Source organism: Gymnoscopelus microlampas (genome assembly GCF_963454915.1).
Source record: "Gymnoscopelus microlampas genome assembly, chromosome: 18".
In the NCBI taxonomy this organism is placed as follows: domain Eukaryota; kingdom Metazoa; phylum Chordata; class Actinopteri; order Myctophiformes; family Myctophidae; genus Gymnoscopelus; species Gymnoscopelus microlampas.
The window spans coordinates 37,678,542-37,697,689 of NC_139955.1; the positions used below are offsets into that span (position 1 = coordinate 37,678,542).

Consider the following 19,148-nt stretch of genomic DNA (forward strand, 5'->3'; position numbering starts at 1 on the left):
TTATGAGGGCCCAAGGTGACGGGGGACATTACTCAAATCGTCACCTGTAAGCAGGGCAAAAGAGTGCAAAAAGGTGGAAAGAAAATACCTACACATACTCAACATGCTGTACTGTATGTGGTAAATATATATATAAATACATATTTAAAAACGTATAGGGACCGTAGATCAACTAATCTTAACGTATTAAGGCCTGAGGTTCCGATTCTACAAAATCTCTTCTAAATCCCAACAGTATTCTGAAAAAAAAACGTATGTTTCTATATCAGTGGTTCTCAAACTTTTTCATGTCAAGGACCCCCAAAATGATATGTATTTGGCCGCCGACCCCCATCTCAAAATGGTTTGTTCCAGGGACCCCCCCAGAAGCAAAGATTTGAGTTAAAAATGCTTTAAAATAATATGTAGTATTCAAAGATTTGCACACATTTTCACGATAAAAAAAATTAATAGCAGATCTACAAGCTCGTAGCGCGGCACTCGGTGCCGCGCTATGAGCTTGTATATCTGCTATTTTTGAATAGCCAATGTGTAAAATAATGCTTTTTCTCTAAAATCTAAAAATTACAGACAGATGCGTTCCAGGTCTTAATGGGTTAACTGAATGTTCGCCATAATGACATGCCCAGAAAAGGGACTCAAGAGTACAATGTGGTTAAGATTGCCGTCCCTGATCTTTTAAAATTTGCGAGGAAAGACGTGTAATTCAAACAAAAATCCCATCACGATTCACTTAACGAAGCTGACAACCCCGTCAGTCGTGGCTGATAAGAGTTGACTGGAATCGAGGGGTTTATCTTATCTCTAGCACTTTCTGTTGTTTACCATCTCATCCCCGTTCCCATTACCATCTCATCCGGTTTCCCAGGTTCTGCATTGTCTTACTATTTCTAGCCCATTAAGACCCGAAGCCGATTCTACCAAAAAATGTCTCCCAAATCCCAACAGTTTTCTGAAAAAAACCTATGTTTCTATATCAGTGGTTCTCAAACTTTTTCATGTCAAGGACCCTCAACATTATATGTATTTGGCCGCGGACCCCTCATCTCAAAATATTTTGTTCCAGCGACCCCCCAGAAGCAAAGATTTGAGTTAAAAATGTTAAAAAACGCTTTTAAAAGAAAATGTATGCAAAGATTTGCACACATTTTCACGATTTTTCAAAAATAGCAGATCTACAAGCTCGTAGCGTGGCACTCGGTGCCGTGCTACGAGCTTGTAGATCTGCTATTTTTGAATAGCCAGTGTAAAATAATGCTTTTTTTTTTAGCTCAAATCTAAAAATGACACAGATGCGTTCCAGGTCTTAATGGGCTAGTCTAGTGCATGCTGCTATAAATGTCCTCCTTTTGTACCCGAGCACTAGAAGAAACCTACCGGCAAAACTATTCAAAATGGCAACTTAATCATTCAAAAAGAATCACTTTCTTGCTTGTGCTCAAGCTGTGTTAACTCTCGCGGGGGCAATAGAGCATAATACGGTTGAAACGTGAAGGTGTTGAGTTGGAAGAACTGAGTGATGAAAGGGTCTTCTAACCTGACACCGTATAAAGTGATCTGCTGTTCTAACAACAATAGGCACGCTGTAACACTGATGCCTCCCCCAACCCCCCCACTCTCATACCAACGTGCGCTTGAGCGGGTGCACGTGTGTGTGTGTGTGTGTGTGTGTGTGTGTGTGTGTGTGTGTGTGTGTGTGTGTGTGTGTGTGTGTGCGCGTGTGCGTGTGCGCGTGTGCGTGTGTGTGTGTGTGTGGGGTAATTTCCTTCGGTAGCGTAGTAGGACATATTCACAGATTGGTTGTTAGAGGGTTTCAACAACTTGGGATGCCCAAAAAGGAGGCAAAAAGGGCTGGCAAAGCACTGTGCTGTCTCTGCCATAATTGGTAGCCGCCGCACATGGCGGAGGCCCCGTTATTTCAATGCTAGTGGATGGAAAGAAGGGATTTGTGTCCAACCAAGAAACAGCAACCAATGGGTGCGAAGAGGGGCACAACCATGGGCGGGACTTGACAAAGGTGTCAATTATGAAAACTGGAGATCGAGGGATTTATACGTTGCGGTTTGAAAACATGAAAAGGAGGCGGCATATACTCAAGTACTGTACAATGTTGAGGTATGTATTAGTATTTCCAATGTTCCATAATTTTACTTCTACTCACTACAACACAAAGGCAAATCATATTGTCCACTATTATTATTTGAAAACTTTAGTTACTAGTTACTTTGTAGATAAAGAAAATAAATAGCCGATCTACAAGCCTGTGACGTGTTGTGAGCTTGTAGATCTGCTATTTTCAAAAAATTGTTATACATTTATACACTTGAAAACTTGTGAAATTGGACATTTCATTCATAAGGAGGACTTTCAATACTTTAGTACTTTCACTCAAGTAAATGTAGAGTTCCAGACTGTTACTTGTAACAGAGTATTTCTACATTGCAATATTGATACTTTTACTGAAGTAAAAAAACAAAGTGAGTACTTTTTCCACCCCTCCTCCCCCTTCAGCATGTGGGAGCGGCATTGCAGGCAGCGCTGCTTTGCTGCTAATCATCACAACGCCTCTATTTATTTAAGCCCAAGGTGGGACTCTCCCAGGAAATCTAGAACAAACAAGCCTCTCCCTTAGCAGCGGCTTCTTGCATATTTGAAGAAACAATCAAACAGGCAGCAGCAGCATCTCCTGGGCAGCCAGTAAGGCAGAAGTATGATGCTGGAGGCGCCCGCGCCCCAAACTTCAGCGCTTCCTATCAACGCATACTGTATGTGTTCGGGCATGAGATTGTTTCATATATATATACACAGTATATCATTTATATACATATACACACACACACACACACACACACACACACACACACACACACACACACACACACACACACACACACACACACACACACACACACACACACACACAGTACATACTGTACAGCTCAAACAGAGGGGGGGCCCCACTACTACAATAACCTGGGTTTAATCAGCATTGGAGCAAGAGGCCCCACCTTTTGTCGACCTGAAGCCGATTCTACATGTCTCCTAAATCCCAACAGTTTTCTGAAAAACGTTTGTTTCTATATCTCAAACCTTTTCATGTCAAGGACCCCCAAAATGATATGTATTTGGCCGCCGACCCCCATCAAAATATTTTGTTCCAGGGACCCCCCAGAAGCTACGATTTGAGTTAAAAATGTTCGCTTTAAAAATATATACATTCAAAGATTTGCACACATTTTCACGATTTTTCAAAAATAGCAGATCTACAAGCTCGTAGCGCGGCACTCGGTGCCGCGCTATGAGCTTGTAGATCTGCTATTTTTGAATAGCCCAAAGTGTAAAATAATGCTTTTTAGCTCAAATCAAAAAATGACACAGTTCCAGGTCTTAATGGGTTAAAAAGATAACTCACTCTATCCACCAGAACGTGTGCATTTCACAGATTTACAATAGTAGGCAACAGGGTCAGCCCTTTTGGGAACAGCTTTTCAGTCTTGAAGTGAGGAAGTCATCTGTTGCCACAGAATTAAAGTGTAGATGATTAACAACTTAAAAACCTTACACGCTGCACAACGAATAGTGAAAATAGTTGATCTAAAAGCTCACAGTGCGTGGCATTGTGACACGTTGTGAGCTTGTAGATCGGCTATTTTCGGCGAATAGATTCGGTGTTGAAAGCGTGAAAAAAGAACGTGGTAAGTAGTGGTTAAAGAGGTTGAATTGGATACTGGAGGAAGAAAATTGAATGATTTCGGGGACGTAGCAGAATGAGTCAAACATTGACTTTTGATATGGCCTTGTGGTTAATGCTTTCCAGGCTGTTCCGAAGGCTAGCCTCCCCACAGAGGGGACCGTTGAAGCATAATTTGAGGATATGGGCTTTTATGAGGCCCTTGATTCTACAAGACGTTGGAAAATATAGCCCTATCTCGTTTCATTGGATTCCAAGGTTCGCGTTCTCCCGATAACGCTTATCCCTGCCCCCCCCCCGCCACCCCCACCTTCATATCTCTGATAAAAAGTCACTCAACACTCATAATTCAAACCAGGCCCTGGTAAAACAACCCTCTTGTCAAACCGTTTGACGAAGACTTCACAGACCAATAACACCCTGACTCGAGTTCAGCAGGCCAGTTCACTGCAGCTATTAATATTATTTTCTTAACACAGCCTGGTGGCTCTGATCCAAGGACTCGTGCTGAGCTACTCATGGGGGCAAGAAGGAGCCTTAGACAAAGAAACCGGAGATGTAGAAAAAACACAACGAGTGGGAAACAATGATCTCCCCGAGGTGGACGCCCACACGGCCCACAGATTGAGGGCACGTTAAACAGAGGAAGAGCATTTTTTTGGGCTGCCCACAACGTTTCTAAAAGCCTTCTCTTCACCCCTCCATTCCCCTCTCTCTCTCCCCGCTGCCCGGTTGAATCTCTCACCTTGAATACCTCGCACTCTCAGCAGGACGCTTCTCTGCCAATCGATCAGCGTCCTCATCTGTCCTGTCCTCTCCTCGCCCCCCAGTCCCCCCTTCCCCTCCCTCCCTCCTTTTATCGCCACCCCCGCCTTACCCAAACCCACCCCATGCCATCTCAAATTAACCATTAAGAGCTAGAAGAACCGATTCTACAAAATGTCTCCTAAATACTATTCGTTTTTTGAAAAAAACGTATGTTTCTATGTCAGTGGTGCTCAAAGTTTTTCATGTCAAGGACCACCCAAAATGATATGTATTTGGCTGCCGACCCCCATCTCTAAATGTTTTGTTCCAGGGACCCCCAGAAGCAAAGATTTGAGTTAAAAAAGTTCATTATAAAAAAATATATAAATTCAAAGATTTTGTTCACAATAAAAAAAAAGTAGCAGAGCTACAGTACAAGCTCATAGCGCGGCACAAAGTGATGCACTATGAGCTTGTAGATCTGCTATTTTTTGATTAGCCAAAGTATAAAAAATCTAATCTACAGTATCAAATCTAAAATGACACAGATGCGTTCCCGGATATAACGGGTTAAATAGAAAAACAGTGTCTCTGATATAATGCGAGAAACAGACACAATCCCTTCTGGTGTGTAACACCATGGGTGCTCAGAGCTCTCCCACTGGGAGCTGAGTGGTGGCACCGGCTCAGGGAACAGCGCTGGCTGAGCTTCTGCGACAGCATTTTGCTGGCTGACTCAATTATGCCACATGTCACATGTTTCCTTCCGAGCGCCGCATGTGGACTGATGGGTCCTGGAGGGCTCCACACACACACACACACACACACACAACACACACACACACACACACACACACACACACACACACACACACACACACACACACACACACACACATAGCCTACACACTGAGTAACACGCCAGTCTATGTGAGCACCCGGATGTGTGTGCGCGCGCGCGTGTGTTTATGTGTGTGTGTGTGTGTGTGTGTGTGTGTGTGTGTGTGTGTGTGTGTGTGTGCGTGCGTGCGTGCGTGTGTGTGTGTGAGAGAGAGAGAGGAATGACTGTAGGTGGCATGTTTCAACCAGATGGTTTACCACCACAACAACAACAAAAACAACACTGTGTTGTAGAGAACGTGTCCTAGAAACAACTTCTAATTACGAGACGTACTGCTTATACGACTCTTCAAGTGAGAAGACGGTTTGTTGTTTCATTCCCTTTTTTTTTCCCCTCCCTCCTCCCCCCTTCTCAAGGGAAAGTGTGTTTAAGCGAGTAATGATCGCCCAAGTCTCTCTTTGCCAAATAAAAGCTTAACCGTTCACCCACTCCAACAGAGAGAGGTTTACACGATGTGTTGATTAATGCGCTTGCCAAGAAAACTGAAACGTGTCGTCGCCGGTTGCCTGGTGGCTAATAACGTAATGCTTCTGACAACAATGCCATCCCTCATGCAACAGCCTTTTATTTGTTAATGCAATCTCCCATGCAGCCATTTAGAGACAAAAACTGTATGCTTCCAATGTGGTGGAAATGGGGAAATGGGGTGGTGTGGGTGGGGTTGGAGACAGCTAACAGGCTTGCTTAGATGTTGTCGTATGTAACTATGAAAACTTTGAAGCCATTTCTCATTAAGACATATCAATTACGTGACAACCTGCCACGCAAGTACATGGCAATAACACTGTCTTAATCACAACAGAGTCATGTATTTTTTGTTATTAATTTGGATTCCCACACACACCGGGAATCCAAATTAATCAGGTGGAAGGTTCTTGGTTAGAAAATGTTATCGATTCCACTGAACAGTCTGTGTAAATGTGAAAGTGAACATTTGACTCCGACATTGTCTTCACAAAATAAGCTACAGTTCAGTAAATTAATGCTAAGATGTTGGCCAAAAACATGTTTTCTTTTGTCATATTAAAATAACATTGCATTTAGCAAAGCCATTATAATGCCGAGCTGAACTTTTCTCCTAGAAAGGGAGAGAAGGTCAAATATGTATTTTTTTTGTAACTTCATATTGAACAAAATCAGATGCTGTAGAGTAGGAGTGCATTGTTAAACCATTAAAAAAAAATTAAATCATCCACACAATGATTTGTTGTATTCTAACAACTCACAGGTGCGGGAGGCTTATGTGAAAAGACATCATCAGGGGAGAAAGGCTGTTTCGCAAAATGTGTTTGAACACAAACCCATACAAGGTTCCCCCTGTTGCCAACACAAACCACATGAACGGAAAGCCCAAGTGATTCAAACTGTTACACATTCCATTAACTGAGGAGGAGTTAAAACTGGTTCAGAGCCAAGAGGAGTCAACACAAAAAATGGATTCTTTGAGTTTTGGGGGGCGGGGGACAGAAGCCCAATATAAATAATGAGTAAAAACCCAGATTTGGCTGATTAAGGATGACTTGGCTTCTTTGTTAACCCATTAAGGCCTGAGGTTCCGATTCTACAAAATGTCTTCCAAATCCCAACAGTATTCTGAAAAAAACGTATGTTTCTATATCAGTGGTTCTCAAACTTTTTCATGTCAAGGACCCCCAAAATGATATGTATTTGGCCGCCGACCCCCATCTCAAAATATTTTGTTCCAGGGACCTGCCAGAAGCAAAGATTTGAGTTAAAAATGTTCGCTTTAAAACTATATATATTCAACGATTTGCGCACATGTTCACGATTTTTGAAAAAATAGCAGATCTACAAGCTCGTAGCGCGGCACTCAGTGCCGCGCTATTGTGTATCTGCTATTTTTGAATAGCCAAAGTGTAAAATAATGATGCGTTCCCGGTCTCAACGGGTTAAGTCTGGTCTGTTGGCTTTGGCCTGAGGTATAGCCTACCCATGGGGAGGGCTCTGTGATACCAAGAGTTTTTTTTTTTTTTTTTTTCCTCCAACACTTGGACGTCCAGTTTGTTTGCTGGCCCGCAGAATCCTTTCTTTGGCTTTGCCTTTCCATGTGTGATATCTCCCTCAAGGCGGCCAGAAGAGCTCCGGGGCATTACAAAGCTAAACACTACCACATGTTCACTTCCGGACACAACAGAGCCATACGGCGGCTAGAGAACCCCCCCACCACCACCACCACCATCACCATCACCAATGAGGGGGGGGGGGGGCTTGAGGAGAAATAAAAGAAAGTGCAGATGACAGGTCTTCACCGAACATATTTAACCCATTCGAACCGGGAACGCATCTGTGTGTCATTTTAAGATTTCTTTGGCTATTCAAAAATAGCAGATCTACAAGATCGTAGCGCGGCACCGAGTGCCGCGCTATGATCTTGTAGATCTGCTATTTTTTTTTTTTATCGTGAAAATGTGTGCAAATCTTTGAATAATATATATTTTTTTAAAGCGAACATTTGTAACTCAAATCTTTGCTTCTGGGGGGTCCCTGGAACAACATATTTTGAGAGGGGGGTCCGCGGCCAAATACATATCATTTTGCGGGTCCTTGACATGAAAAAAGTTTGAGAACCACTGATTATAGCAATTTTTCAGAAAACTGTTAGGATTTAGAAGACATTTGTAGAATCTCCCAGAAGCAAAGATTTGAGTTACAAATGTTCGCTTTAAAAAATATGTATTCAAAGATTTGCGCAAATTTTCATGATTGAAAAAAAAATATTTAAAAAATAGCAGATCTACAAGCTTGTAGCCGCGCCATGCGCTTGCATATCTGCTATTTTTGAATAGCCCAAAGAAATCTAAAAATGACACACACAGATGCGTTCCCGGTCTTGACGGGTTAAAGGCAGGGCAACACAGAGTGGAACAGACAATGTGGAGTCTGGCTCTCCGCAGAAGCAATTTATTCCTTCCAATGTGCAATCTGCCTCCAAACATGTGCCCTGTCCTCCATCCCGGAGACTCACACCGATTGAGCCGCTAGAGCTGCCAGCCTCTCTAACCCTTTCAGACCGGGGGGAACGCATCTTAAGATTTCTTTGGGCTATTCAAAAAAATAGCAGATATGCAAGCACTTGTAGATCTGCTTCTTTTTTTTGTGTGGAAATTTGTGCAAATCTTTGAATATATACTTTTTTTTTTTTACTGAAATCTTTGCTTCATATTGCCCCCCCATCTCAACATATTTTGAGATGGGGGGTCCACGGCCAAATACATGTCATTTTGGGGGGGTCCTTGACATGAAAAAGGTTTGAGGACCACTGATATTATAGCACAATACGTTTTTTTTTGTTTTTTTTTCCCAAAAAACTGTTAGGATTTAGAAGACATTTGTTGAATCCCCAGAAGTAAAGATTAAAGTTAAAAATGTTAAAAATATACATATATTGAAAGATTTGCACAAACTTTCACGATTTTTCAAGAAAATAGCAGATATACAAGCTCATAGCGCGGCACTCGGTGCCGCGCTATGAGCTTGCATATCTGCTATTTTTTTAATGGCTCAAAGAAATCTAAAAATGACACACAGATGCGTTCCCGGTCTTAATGGGCTAAAGGAGATGGATTCTGAGGGGGGGAGAGCCATTGGCCTTAGCCATGCCTGTTCCGCTGCAATATCAATTCCACAGGAGAAAAAAAAGGGCTATACAGTGCATTTCAAACTACATTTGCTGTTTTAAATCACCTCCGGGTATAATGCCTATGACTTTGATATATGTAGTTAGGCAGCAGAGGATGATCTCCTACTCGAAAACAAAGGTGTTATTTGTTTCAAAGGGAAGTTGTGTTCAAAGTTTGGCCTCTGTATAATGCTTTTTTTTGATTTGCTGATGTAACAAGGGGAAGTTTGAAGCGCCACTAAAAAAGGCTCAGAGGAACACACCGCGTGTGTTGCTTTGATCCGTCTTCCTAGCCATATCGTTTGTCGCTTTCCTCTCAAATTGGCCACTTTTCAGTTGAATCATTGAGAAGTTCGGTATCGCCCGTTAAACCCCCTACAGCGCATCTCTCTCCACATTAAGGCTGCCATGTTGCAGGAGCCACTGCCTGCCTTCCCTTTGAAGCTCTGTGTATCTCTTTCAATTGTTACGGCGTGAAAACAGAAAACAGATGTGAAAATACTCTCCCTCGGAGAACCTGGGGGTCACCTCAGCCGGGAGCATACTGACCGCAGAGGAGGAGTCACTTTAACCCTTTAAGACCTGGAACGCATCTGTGTCACTTCTTGATTTGAGCGAAAAAGCATTATTTTACACTTTGGCTATTCAAAAATAGCAGATATACAAGCTCATAGCGCGGCACCGAGTGCCGCGCTATGAGCTTGTAGATCTGCTATTTTTGAGAAATCGTGAACATTTGTGCAAATCCTTTCAATATATTTTTTTTTCAAGCGAACATTTGGAACTGAAATCTTTGCTTCTGGGGGTCCCTGGAAGAACATATTTTGAGATGGGGGTCCGCGGCCAAATACATGTCATTTTGGGGGTCCTTGACATGCAAAAACTGATATTATAGCAACATATGTTTAAAAAAAAAAACTGTTAGGATTTAGAAGACGCAGAAGCAAAGATTTTCACAAAACTGTTCACTATTTTTCAAAAAATAGCAGATCTACAAGCTCATAGCGCGGCACTCGGTGCCGCGCTATGAGCTTGTAGATCTGCTATTTTTAGAACAGCCAAAGAAATCTAAAATGACACAGATGCGTTACAGGTCTTAATGGTTTAAGGGGGAAAATAGAGCGATCAAAGTGTTTGCTAAACATCCGTTAGTGCCAGAGAAGGTCTCTGCTTGCCCCCAATCACACACCTTGAATAACAAGTGAGGTCTTTCCAAACTATAGAGAGCACAACACTGAAGGTCTGAAAACATCATTTGACCAGTTGTGAGTCCAGCTGTGACCAATTTCACCCATTGACTAGGAGCTAAACAGAAGTCTCTCTCTCTCTCTCTCTCTCTCTCTCTCTCCACCCAAAGCCAATATGCCGTCTGGATATAAACCTCTCCGTCCATGCCTCCCACTATCTCGATTCTCAAAAGTGTGTGCTCCCACTCAAAAAAATAAAATAAATCCAATCCCTTTTCTTGTTCATTCAGGGCCCCGACGTGGTTTGTTTCCTTGTTGTCAGCCTTGGCAAAAGATGCATTGATCGAATAGCTGAGAAGAAAAAAAGTTGAAAATGTCTAATTGAATTTGCCCAAAGGAAAAAGCAAACACCTTGGGATTGAGAGAATGTGTAATTCAATTTGATCCAAAAATTGAAAACGGGGAAACCTGATTTAAATGCATTGTCAATTTAGGGCCCAAAATAGACGATACATTTAGGGGGGGAAGGCGTCTGTCGCAAGCATCTCTCTCACTGACTGAGTTAATTTGTGCAAATGTTTCTCTCTCTGCCAAGCTTTAACCCATTAAGACCGGGAACGCATCTGTGTCATTTTAAGATTTCTTTGGCTATTCAAAAATAGCAGTTCTACAAGCTCGTAGCGCGGCACCGAGTGCCGCGCTATGAGCTTGTAGATCTGCTATTTTAGAAAAACCCGTAACTCAAATCTTATGCTTCGATCCGGGGGGTCCCTGGAACAAAGTATTTTGAGATGGGGGGGGGGGGGGGGGGTCCGCGGCCTCAGGTCTTAATGGGTTAACCTTCACACAACAGGAATGTTGGAGCGGGGGACGCTCCTCAAGCCTCAAGGTGAAGTGATTAGGAAAGAGCTGCTGGTTGGAGGTTAGAGGTGGAGTTCTTAACCATGTAATCATCATCAGGTCTAATGATAACAGAGGGGGGGGGGTGGAGGGAGAGGGGGGGGGGTTAGTGGCTGCTAATGATAATGACGATGGAAGTTGTGTGAAGGGTGCGATAGGTTTGAGTGCATACACAACAGAGTTCAAAGCTAACGCAACCCCCCCCCCGCCCCCAAAAAACAAACAAACAGGTATGTGTGAATACAAGAAGAACACTCGCCCCCAAAAACGCGCTCGCCCCGGGTCAAATTCGGGCAGAACGGTCGCCACCAGTTATTCCTATGCGTAACCTCAGTAAAAACTATGCCTAAACTACCTGACGTTATTCATAAACTTAACAGAGCCCTAAACTTATTCCTAACCTTATCCTCAGTAAAACAAATACAAAAATACAAAAAACACTTGGAAGAAAAAAGAGCCCCCCCCACAATCAAACTCTGGCTCAACGAGATGACAGAATCTTTACATTTAGAAAGAAACAGATTTATACTCAAAGACAAACTGAAAGATTTTTGAAAGATTTGGAAGCCTTTAGTCTCCTTTCTTAAAGGTTGAATTAGGCTAATCCTTGTGGATGACCCGTGTCGTGCGTAATTTGGGGCAGCACTTCTGGGGAGGGGGAAGGGAGGCCCTTTTGTTTTTTGTTTAAGTTTGAGTGTATTCTTTTCATTTTACCTGTCTATTTTGTGTATAATGTTTATGTTTGTTTTTGGGGAAAAAAGGAAGCAATCCATGTATGTGAACAGAAATGTATAATCCTACCCTGTGCTTCAAAATACAAATGTTTGAAACAAAATACAAAAACCACTGGAGCAGTCCACGAGAAAACATGGGGGCGAGTGTGTTTTGGGGCGAGCGTTCCGGTTACCGTTGTGTGTGTGTGCACCCATTTGTTTGTGCTCAGATATATGAACCAAAAGGAAGGTGGGGGGGTGGGGGAGGTGGGAAATAAAATCTGGTTTTGGGCCAAGTGGGTTTCCCTGTGGTCAACCGTCTTCCCACAACATCTCCAAGCAGCTGGCTCTAGTCATCCCAGGCCTCTCTAAATAGAAGGCGTGTGGGGAGGAGGATAAGTCCCACAGAGTGACACTCTGACCTGTGGGCCAGTGTAATGGTTTCAGTATGCAGCGAGGGGAGAGGCAGAACGGCCCACGGCTGAAGGTACACAGCTGGGCCTGGAACGAGGCCCAGTGGGGAAAACTATCTACAACCAACCTCCTCCTCTATAACCCATTAAAACCGGGGAAAGCATCTGTGTGTGTGATTTTTAGATTTCTTTTGGCTATTCAAAAATAGCAGATATACAAGCTGAGTGCCGCGCTATGAGCTTGTAGATCTGCTTTTTTTTTTTTTTTTATCGTGAAAATTGGTGCAAATCTTTGAATATCTATGTGTTTTTAAAGCAAACATTTTTAACTCAAATCTTTGCTTCTGGGGGTCCCTGGAACTAAATATTTTGAGATGGGGGGGGGGTCCTTGGACAAAATACATATACTTTTGGGGGTCCTTCACATGAAAAATGTTTAAGAACCATTGATATATACAGTAGCAACATTTAAAAAAAAACTGACATTTGCAGAATCCCGCAGAAGCAAAGATTTGAGTTACAAACGTTTGCTTAAAAAAATATATATATTCAAAGATTTGCACACATTTTCACGATTTTTCAAAAAATAGCAGATCTACAAGCTCGTAGCGCGGCACTCGGTGCCGCGCTACGAGCTTGTATATCTGCTATTTTTTTAATAGCCAAAGGAATCTAAAAAATGACACACAAGACAGATGCGTATCCCGGTCTTAAAGGGCTAATGAGACACACATTCGCACACACAGAGCTCTCCTTAACGCTGCTACCTCTCTGCCGCGGTCCTCCACTTGACAGCATGATGAGAGGGATTGTAAATACGTTGTTATGGTTTCCTATAACGTTCCCTTTCCTTTACAAGGCGGAGGTTCACCGCGGCAACACATCGGTGTGTTGTTATCTTTTAGATAGGCCTGTGTACACGCATGCCATGTCAGTGGGCACGACGGCATTTTGTTGTTGTGGCGGTGGTCTGTCTAATTGAGTAGACAAAATACTACTACGGTACTACTAAAAGACAGTGATATCAGAGATTCAACTATAGGCAGTGGTGGAAACAGTACTCAAATGTTTTACTTAAGTAAAAGTATCAATATTGCAATGCAGAAGTACTCTGTAACAAGTAAAAGTCCGGAATTCAAAATCTACTTGAGTAAAAGTACAAAAGTATTGGTATCAAAATGTACTTAAAGTACCAAAAGTAAATGTACTAAAATCTTTGAAAATAGCAGATCTACAAGCTCACAACGCGTCGCATCGCATCGCGAATAGCCTAGATATAATAGGTTTAAAGTGGTTAATGTATGTTTCATAATATAATAATTTATATCTGCAAAGTAACTAGTAACTTAAGTTTTCAAATCATTGTAGTGGCGTAAAAGTACAATATTTGCCTCTGAGATGTAGTGGAGTAGAAGTAAAAGTATTGACAATTGGAAATACTCCAGTAAAGTAAAAGCACCTCAAAATTGTACTTAAGTACAGTACTTCAGTAAATGTACTTTGTTACTTTCCACCACTGACTATAGGATGTATCGGAATCACTCGCCCGTGATTTCTTTCATGGATCATGTTTTTTCACATGGGTGGCTGGAGCTTCTGATTTAAGCTGTGGGTGTATTTCCTGACTCCTGTACAGCTAATAGATTACCTAATAGGCTGGGGGATTTCTATCCGTGCGGAACAAGGGAAGGCGTGGTGTTACACTCCTACAAGCATCTGTAGGTTAAACAATTGGCTTTTGCACAAAAAACATAGTCCATGTTTAACCTATTAAGGCCTGAGGTTCCTATTCCACAAATAATGTCTTCTAAATCTTCTAAATCAAACAGTTTTTTGAAAAAAACGTATGTTTCTATGTCAGTGGTTCTCAAACTTTTTCATGTCAAGGACAACGAAATGTATATGTGTTTGGCCACGGACTCCTATCTCGAAATATTTTGTTCCAGGTACCCTCAGAAGCAGATCTACAAGCTCGTAGGCGCGGCGCTCGGTGCCGCGCTATGAGCTTGTAGATCTGCTATTTTTGAATAGCCCAAGTGTAAAATAATGCTTTTTAGCTCAAATCAAAAAGTGACACAGATGCGTTCCAGGTCTTAATGGGTTAAAAAAAAAAGAAGAAAAAAAGAAAAGAAAAAACGGGGGCCCGCAAATTAACCACACCAGAAGAAGGAATGACCGATAAGAGATGAGCAAGAATAAAACCCTACAAATCAATAACCGTATACGTGCATAAAGTGCATCGTCAATGACCCCCGGCTCTCGGTATAATATGGCCTCCTAACAAGTCTGTTTAATCTGCCCCACATCTACACCTCATGGCTTGTTCCATCTTTCAGGGGGGGGGGCAGCAGGGAGTGTGGGAATGTTTTTTGACTCTGCCTAGTACAGTATCTATATACCGGTCGGTCGTAGAGAGAGAGAGAGAGAGAGAGAGAGAGAGAGAGAGAGAGAGAGAGAGAGAGAGAGAGAGAGAGAGAGAGAGAGAGAGAGAGAGAGAGAGAGCTGGCTCCTGTGGGCAGCGACTCACGGATTGTACCTGACAGCGGATCAGCTGCTAGTAAAGTGTTCTCTAGGTTGGGGGGGCCAGGGCTGCTCTGTCTTGACCCAGTGCACTTTGAGAGCTGGGTGGAAAAAAAGGCAGCTAGCTATAGGGCTGATGGTCCAAACGACTGCCCCTGGCGTCCATTAAGACCCCGCCATTCCGAACCCTACTTTACACATTCAGCAGACAATGTTGGAGCCCGAGCTCACATGTCACTACGGGGGGGGACGGAGCGCTGGAGATTTGAGGGCTGAGGAGCTGCTCCTCAAGACAGCTGGCAGGATAACTGATGTCCCAGCGGTCTCTATTACCTCTCCTCCTAGCACCATGCTACACACAGACAGGACCTACTAGGCCTGGACAGAACCAAACACCGGTGCACCACCATCAATCTGCCAGCTATAGCTATACAGTACATACACTGCTGCTGCTCGCCTCGACCACTTCAATCCTAAAGCGTGCCTATTCGGGGGGACGAACATTCTGCAAAAATAGTCGATCTACAAGCTCACAACGCGTTGTGACACGTTGTGAGCCAAGCCGATCATCATAATAACTAAATGATGAACTATTTTTATTTTAAAATAAGAATATGAATATTAAAAACAGAGCTACAATGAATTAGGCACCATAGCATTAGACCGTTTTAGGCAATAACATAGATAAGCCTACTGATATTTTCTCTGCGGTCAACTAAATATCATGATGTGCGTCCTCAAGTTCAGTGGTGTAAATGCACTTAAGACCTCTGGTGATTAGTAGTTTCGTTCCCTACCTATGTTGAATGCACTTATTGTAAGTCGCTTTGGATAAAAGCATCTGCTAAATGACTGTAATGTAATAATGTAATTTAATGTGTAAACTACTGTATGCAACCAGGGAAAAAAACGAGACAAAAAAATGGAATTCTCTCTAGACGAGATTGAAATCTCGAGATTTCAATCTCGTCTAGAGAGACTTTTTTTGCCTAGTGTTACTCACTATGAACCTCAGATCTAAAAAAAAAAGAAAGCTATTAAAATACGCAAGGCCTATTGGCACACGTTTTAAGCTGTGGTGGACCCGGGATGGAGTTATGAAAATGTTCTACTGTACCATTCATCCTAAGATATCATAACATCATAGAAAAGGTAAGCAAACCGTGGTTCAAAATTCACCTTTAAGTAATAGATCTGAGTGCTGAAGCGGGCCCCCTCCTCCCCGTCCGGTCTGGCAGTGAGTTAAAGTGTTCATTAGCACCAACATTAGCCTACATTAGGACAAATCAAATGGCCACAAAGAATATTATGCTTAGGGCAACGCCAATGGCCAGCAGCGGCCCTGTCAACAAAGTATAAGTGGTTAAAAACTTCTCAAAAAAAGTCATTTGTGCTTTTAAAAGAAGTCTATATTTTGCTGTTATTTGCTGGAGAGAAAGGAAAGGAGTCCGTTTGAAATGAAATGCACAATATGAAGAACAACACGTTTTTTTCCCCTCCTGTGTGTGTGCCGATAATTGCCCTACTTTAGTCTAGTCAACAGGCCTGCGTTTTTTGTACGATTTGTCGACTGACTGAACAAAGTCTGCCCTCCGCTCTTTTTCATTTCTCTGCCCCTTTCTCCAGCAGGCCATGATGTCTTCCCTCTTTTATCATTCCTCGCACACACAATTTCTGGATGAGATCATGATGTGAAACACTAAGCGAGCACACAGAGGAGAGAGAAAGAAAAAAAAATGTCACACGGATAACCCATTAAGACCTGGAACGCATCTGTGTCATTTGCTTATTTTAGCTAAAAAAAAACATTATTTTACACTTTGGCTATTCAAAAATAGCAGATATACAAGCTCGTAGCGCGGCACCGAGTGCCGCGCCACGAGCTTGTATATCTGCTATTTTTTGAGAAATCGTGAAAATGTGTGCAAATCTTTGAATATATATATCATTTTAAAGCGAACATTTGTTTTTCTTTCTTTTTTTAAAGATATTTTTTGGGGCTTTTATGCCTTTATTTGGACAGGACAGTAGGCTGACAGGAAATGGGGAGAGAGATGGGGGGGGAGACATACAGCAAAGGTCGTCGGGAACGGGAGTCGAACCCGCGACACGCTTAAAGCGAACATTTTTAACCCAAAACTTTGCTTCTGGTGGTTCCTGGAACAACATATTTTTGAGATGGGGGTCCGTGGCCAAATACATATCATTTTGGGGGTCCTTGACATGAAAAAAGTTTGAGAACCACTGATATAGAAACATACGTTTTTTTTCAGACTACTGTTGGGATTTAGAAGACATTAAATGTCTTCTAAATCCCAACAGTAGTCTGAAAAAAAACAATACTACAAATTTTGTAGAATCGGCTTCAGGTCTTGATGGGATAAAAGAGAGAACGAGGCCTGGCTCAATTTGTATTCTGTCCCTGGATGCTAAGCTTCATTTTTAGTGTCTTCATACCCCCAAGCCGCCTCTCTCTCTCTCGGTTTGGCCTCGTCACCTTGTGATCATATCTTTCTGTACTGATCTTCTGGTCTCTTCTTCACTCGACTGATCCCAGTAAAGGTTTCGCCTAACTACTGACAAAAAGAACAAAAACATTATGACTGATGGCGTACGGCCTCTGAAACTGTAAACGCTGTGGGGGGGGGGGGGGGGGCGTGTCTGTCCAAGAAGAGAGAAGCAGAGAAACTTTTTTATTTTTTATTTTGGGGGGGTCGCGCGGCCTGAAAAAGTTTGGGAACCCTCGACTTACAGTACATTCTGTGTTACGGAGGGTGTCACTCACTGAAATAGCAGATCTAAAAGCTCACAACCTATAGTATAAATCAGGCTTAAAGGTAGGGTAAGTGATATTTTTTTGGTTAATACAAAAAGTATTTTGTTAAAAGGTTAAAGCACTATATTATGATAGTACTCATTGCTATAGAGTGTTTGTTCAGTAACAGGAGTCTCCCTGTCTCTCCAGCTCTTTAATAAACAGAAAATACATTTTCCGGTAGGTGTCAAAATCTCAGCCAATCAGGAGAAAGTACCCATTTTAAGCTTCATTTTTATAGTGTTCCAGTTCCAATTTTGACTGATCATTTCTTAGTGTCATCACTTCCAATTTCACTTGTTTAATCTATATCCTGATTGAGTTCTCTATCCTGATTGGATAAAATTGGAAATGAAACTGAAACGAAAATGCATGTTCTGTTTTATAAAAAGCTGGAGAGACAAGGACACTCCTTTTACTGAACAAACACTCTATAGCAATGAGCACCATCAGAATATAGAGCTATTTAACATTTATTTTAACCAAAGAAAATCACTTACCCTACCTTTAAGTGCCCAAGTGTCCAGACTTATAAAACAGACCAATCTGACTCTAATCTGGATAGGCCAAAATTCCCGATTTGGGCTGACAGTCTGAACATTCAGTTCAAGTGTCTTGTTTTCTGTTAGTTTTTTTCTTTCCATATCAGTATGGACATGGAGGCAGGGGCTGTTTAGTCAAAGTGCTCAAGAGCAGCGAGGCATGAAAGGCTGCCAACCAAAAGGAAAAAGACAACTATGCAAAGCTTATGTTATTTTTTCTTTAAGAAACACGCCTAAGTATTATCCCCTCCTCCTGTTGAAGGTTAACCGATAGGTTGATCCAATTTGTCTACCAAGGTGTGAAAAGGACTTAACCCATGAAGACCTGGAACGCATCTGTGTCACTTTTTGATTTGAGCAAAAAAAAAGCATTATTTTAGGGTTTGGCTATTCAAAAATAGCAGATATACAAGCTCATAGCGCGGCACCGAGTGCCGCGCTATGAGCTTGTAGATCTGCTATTTTTGAGAAATCGTGAAAATGTGTGCAAATAAAAAGCGGCGGCCAAATACATATCATTTTGGGGGTCCTTGACATGAACAAGTTTAAGCACCACTGATATAGAAACATACGTTTTTTCAGAAAACCGTTAAGATTTAGAAGACATTTGTATAGAATCGGAACCTCAGGTCTTAATGGGTTAAGAAATACTTCACATCTCTGTACAGGAAAGTGTCAAGGTTTGCTGAAGGATGGAGACGTGAGGAAGGAGGGAGGAGGGGGCGTGCGTGGGTGGGTGACTTTTTCCCTTTCTGCTGGATTGACTTCACGCTTGTTAGCAGCAATAGGTTTATCCTGGGGAATCAGTGCCGTGGACAGATATGTACAGTATAATTGTAAGTCCCGGCAATCCCGTGAAAAGACAGCTGGTGCTGCTGCCTGCCACTAAAATGCATGGCTTGCCACTCAGCACACAGACTGCAGATGCCCACCTTAGAGTTAGACTGATAAACAACTCTTGACAGGCGTTGAGTCCGATGTATATTGTGGTGTGGAGCCGGGGATGGCTGGGGTCGGGCCTGGCGATGTGATTGAGGCTTTAACCCATTAAGACATGAGGCCGCGTCTAAAACAAATCT

The 19,148-nt window shown here is 42.4% G+C and overlaps 1 protein-coding gene across 1 annotated transcript in view; it reads right to left on the reverse strand.

Annotated features, from left to right (window-relative positions):
• Window positions 1-19,148, reverse strand: part of diaph2 (diaphanous-related formin 2) — an 824,520-nt gene that overhangs the window by 360,905 nt on the left and 444,467 nt on the right. The gene's annotated exons all lie outside the window — the stretch shown is intronic.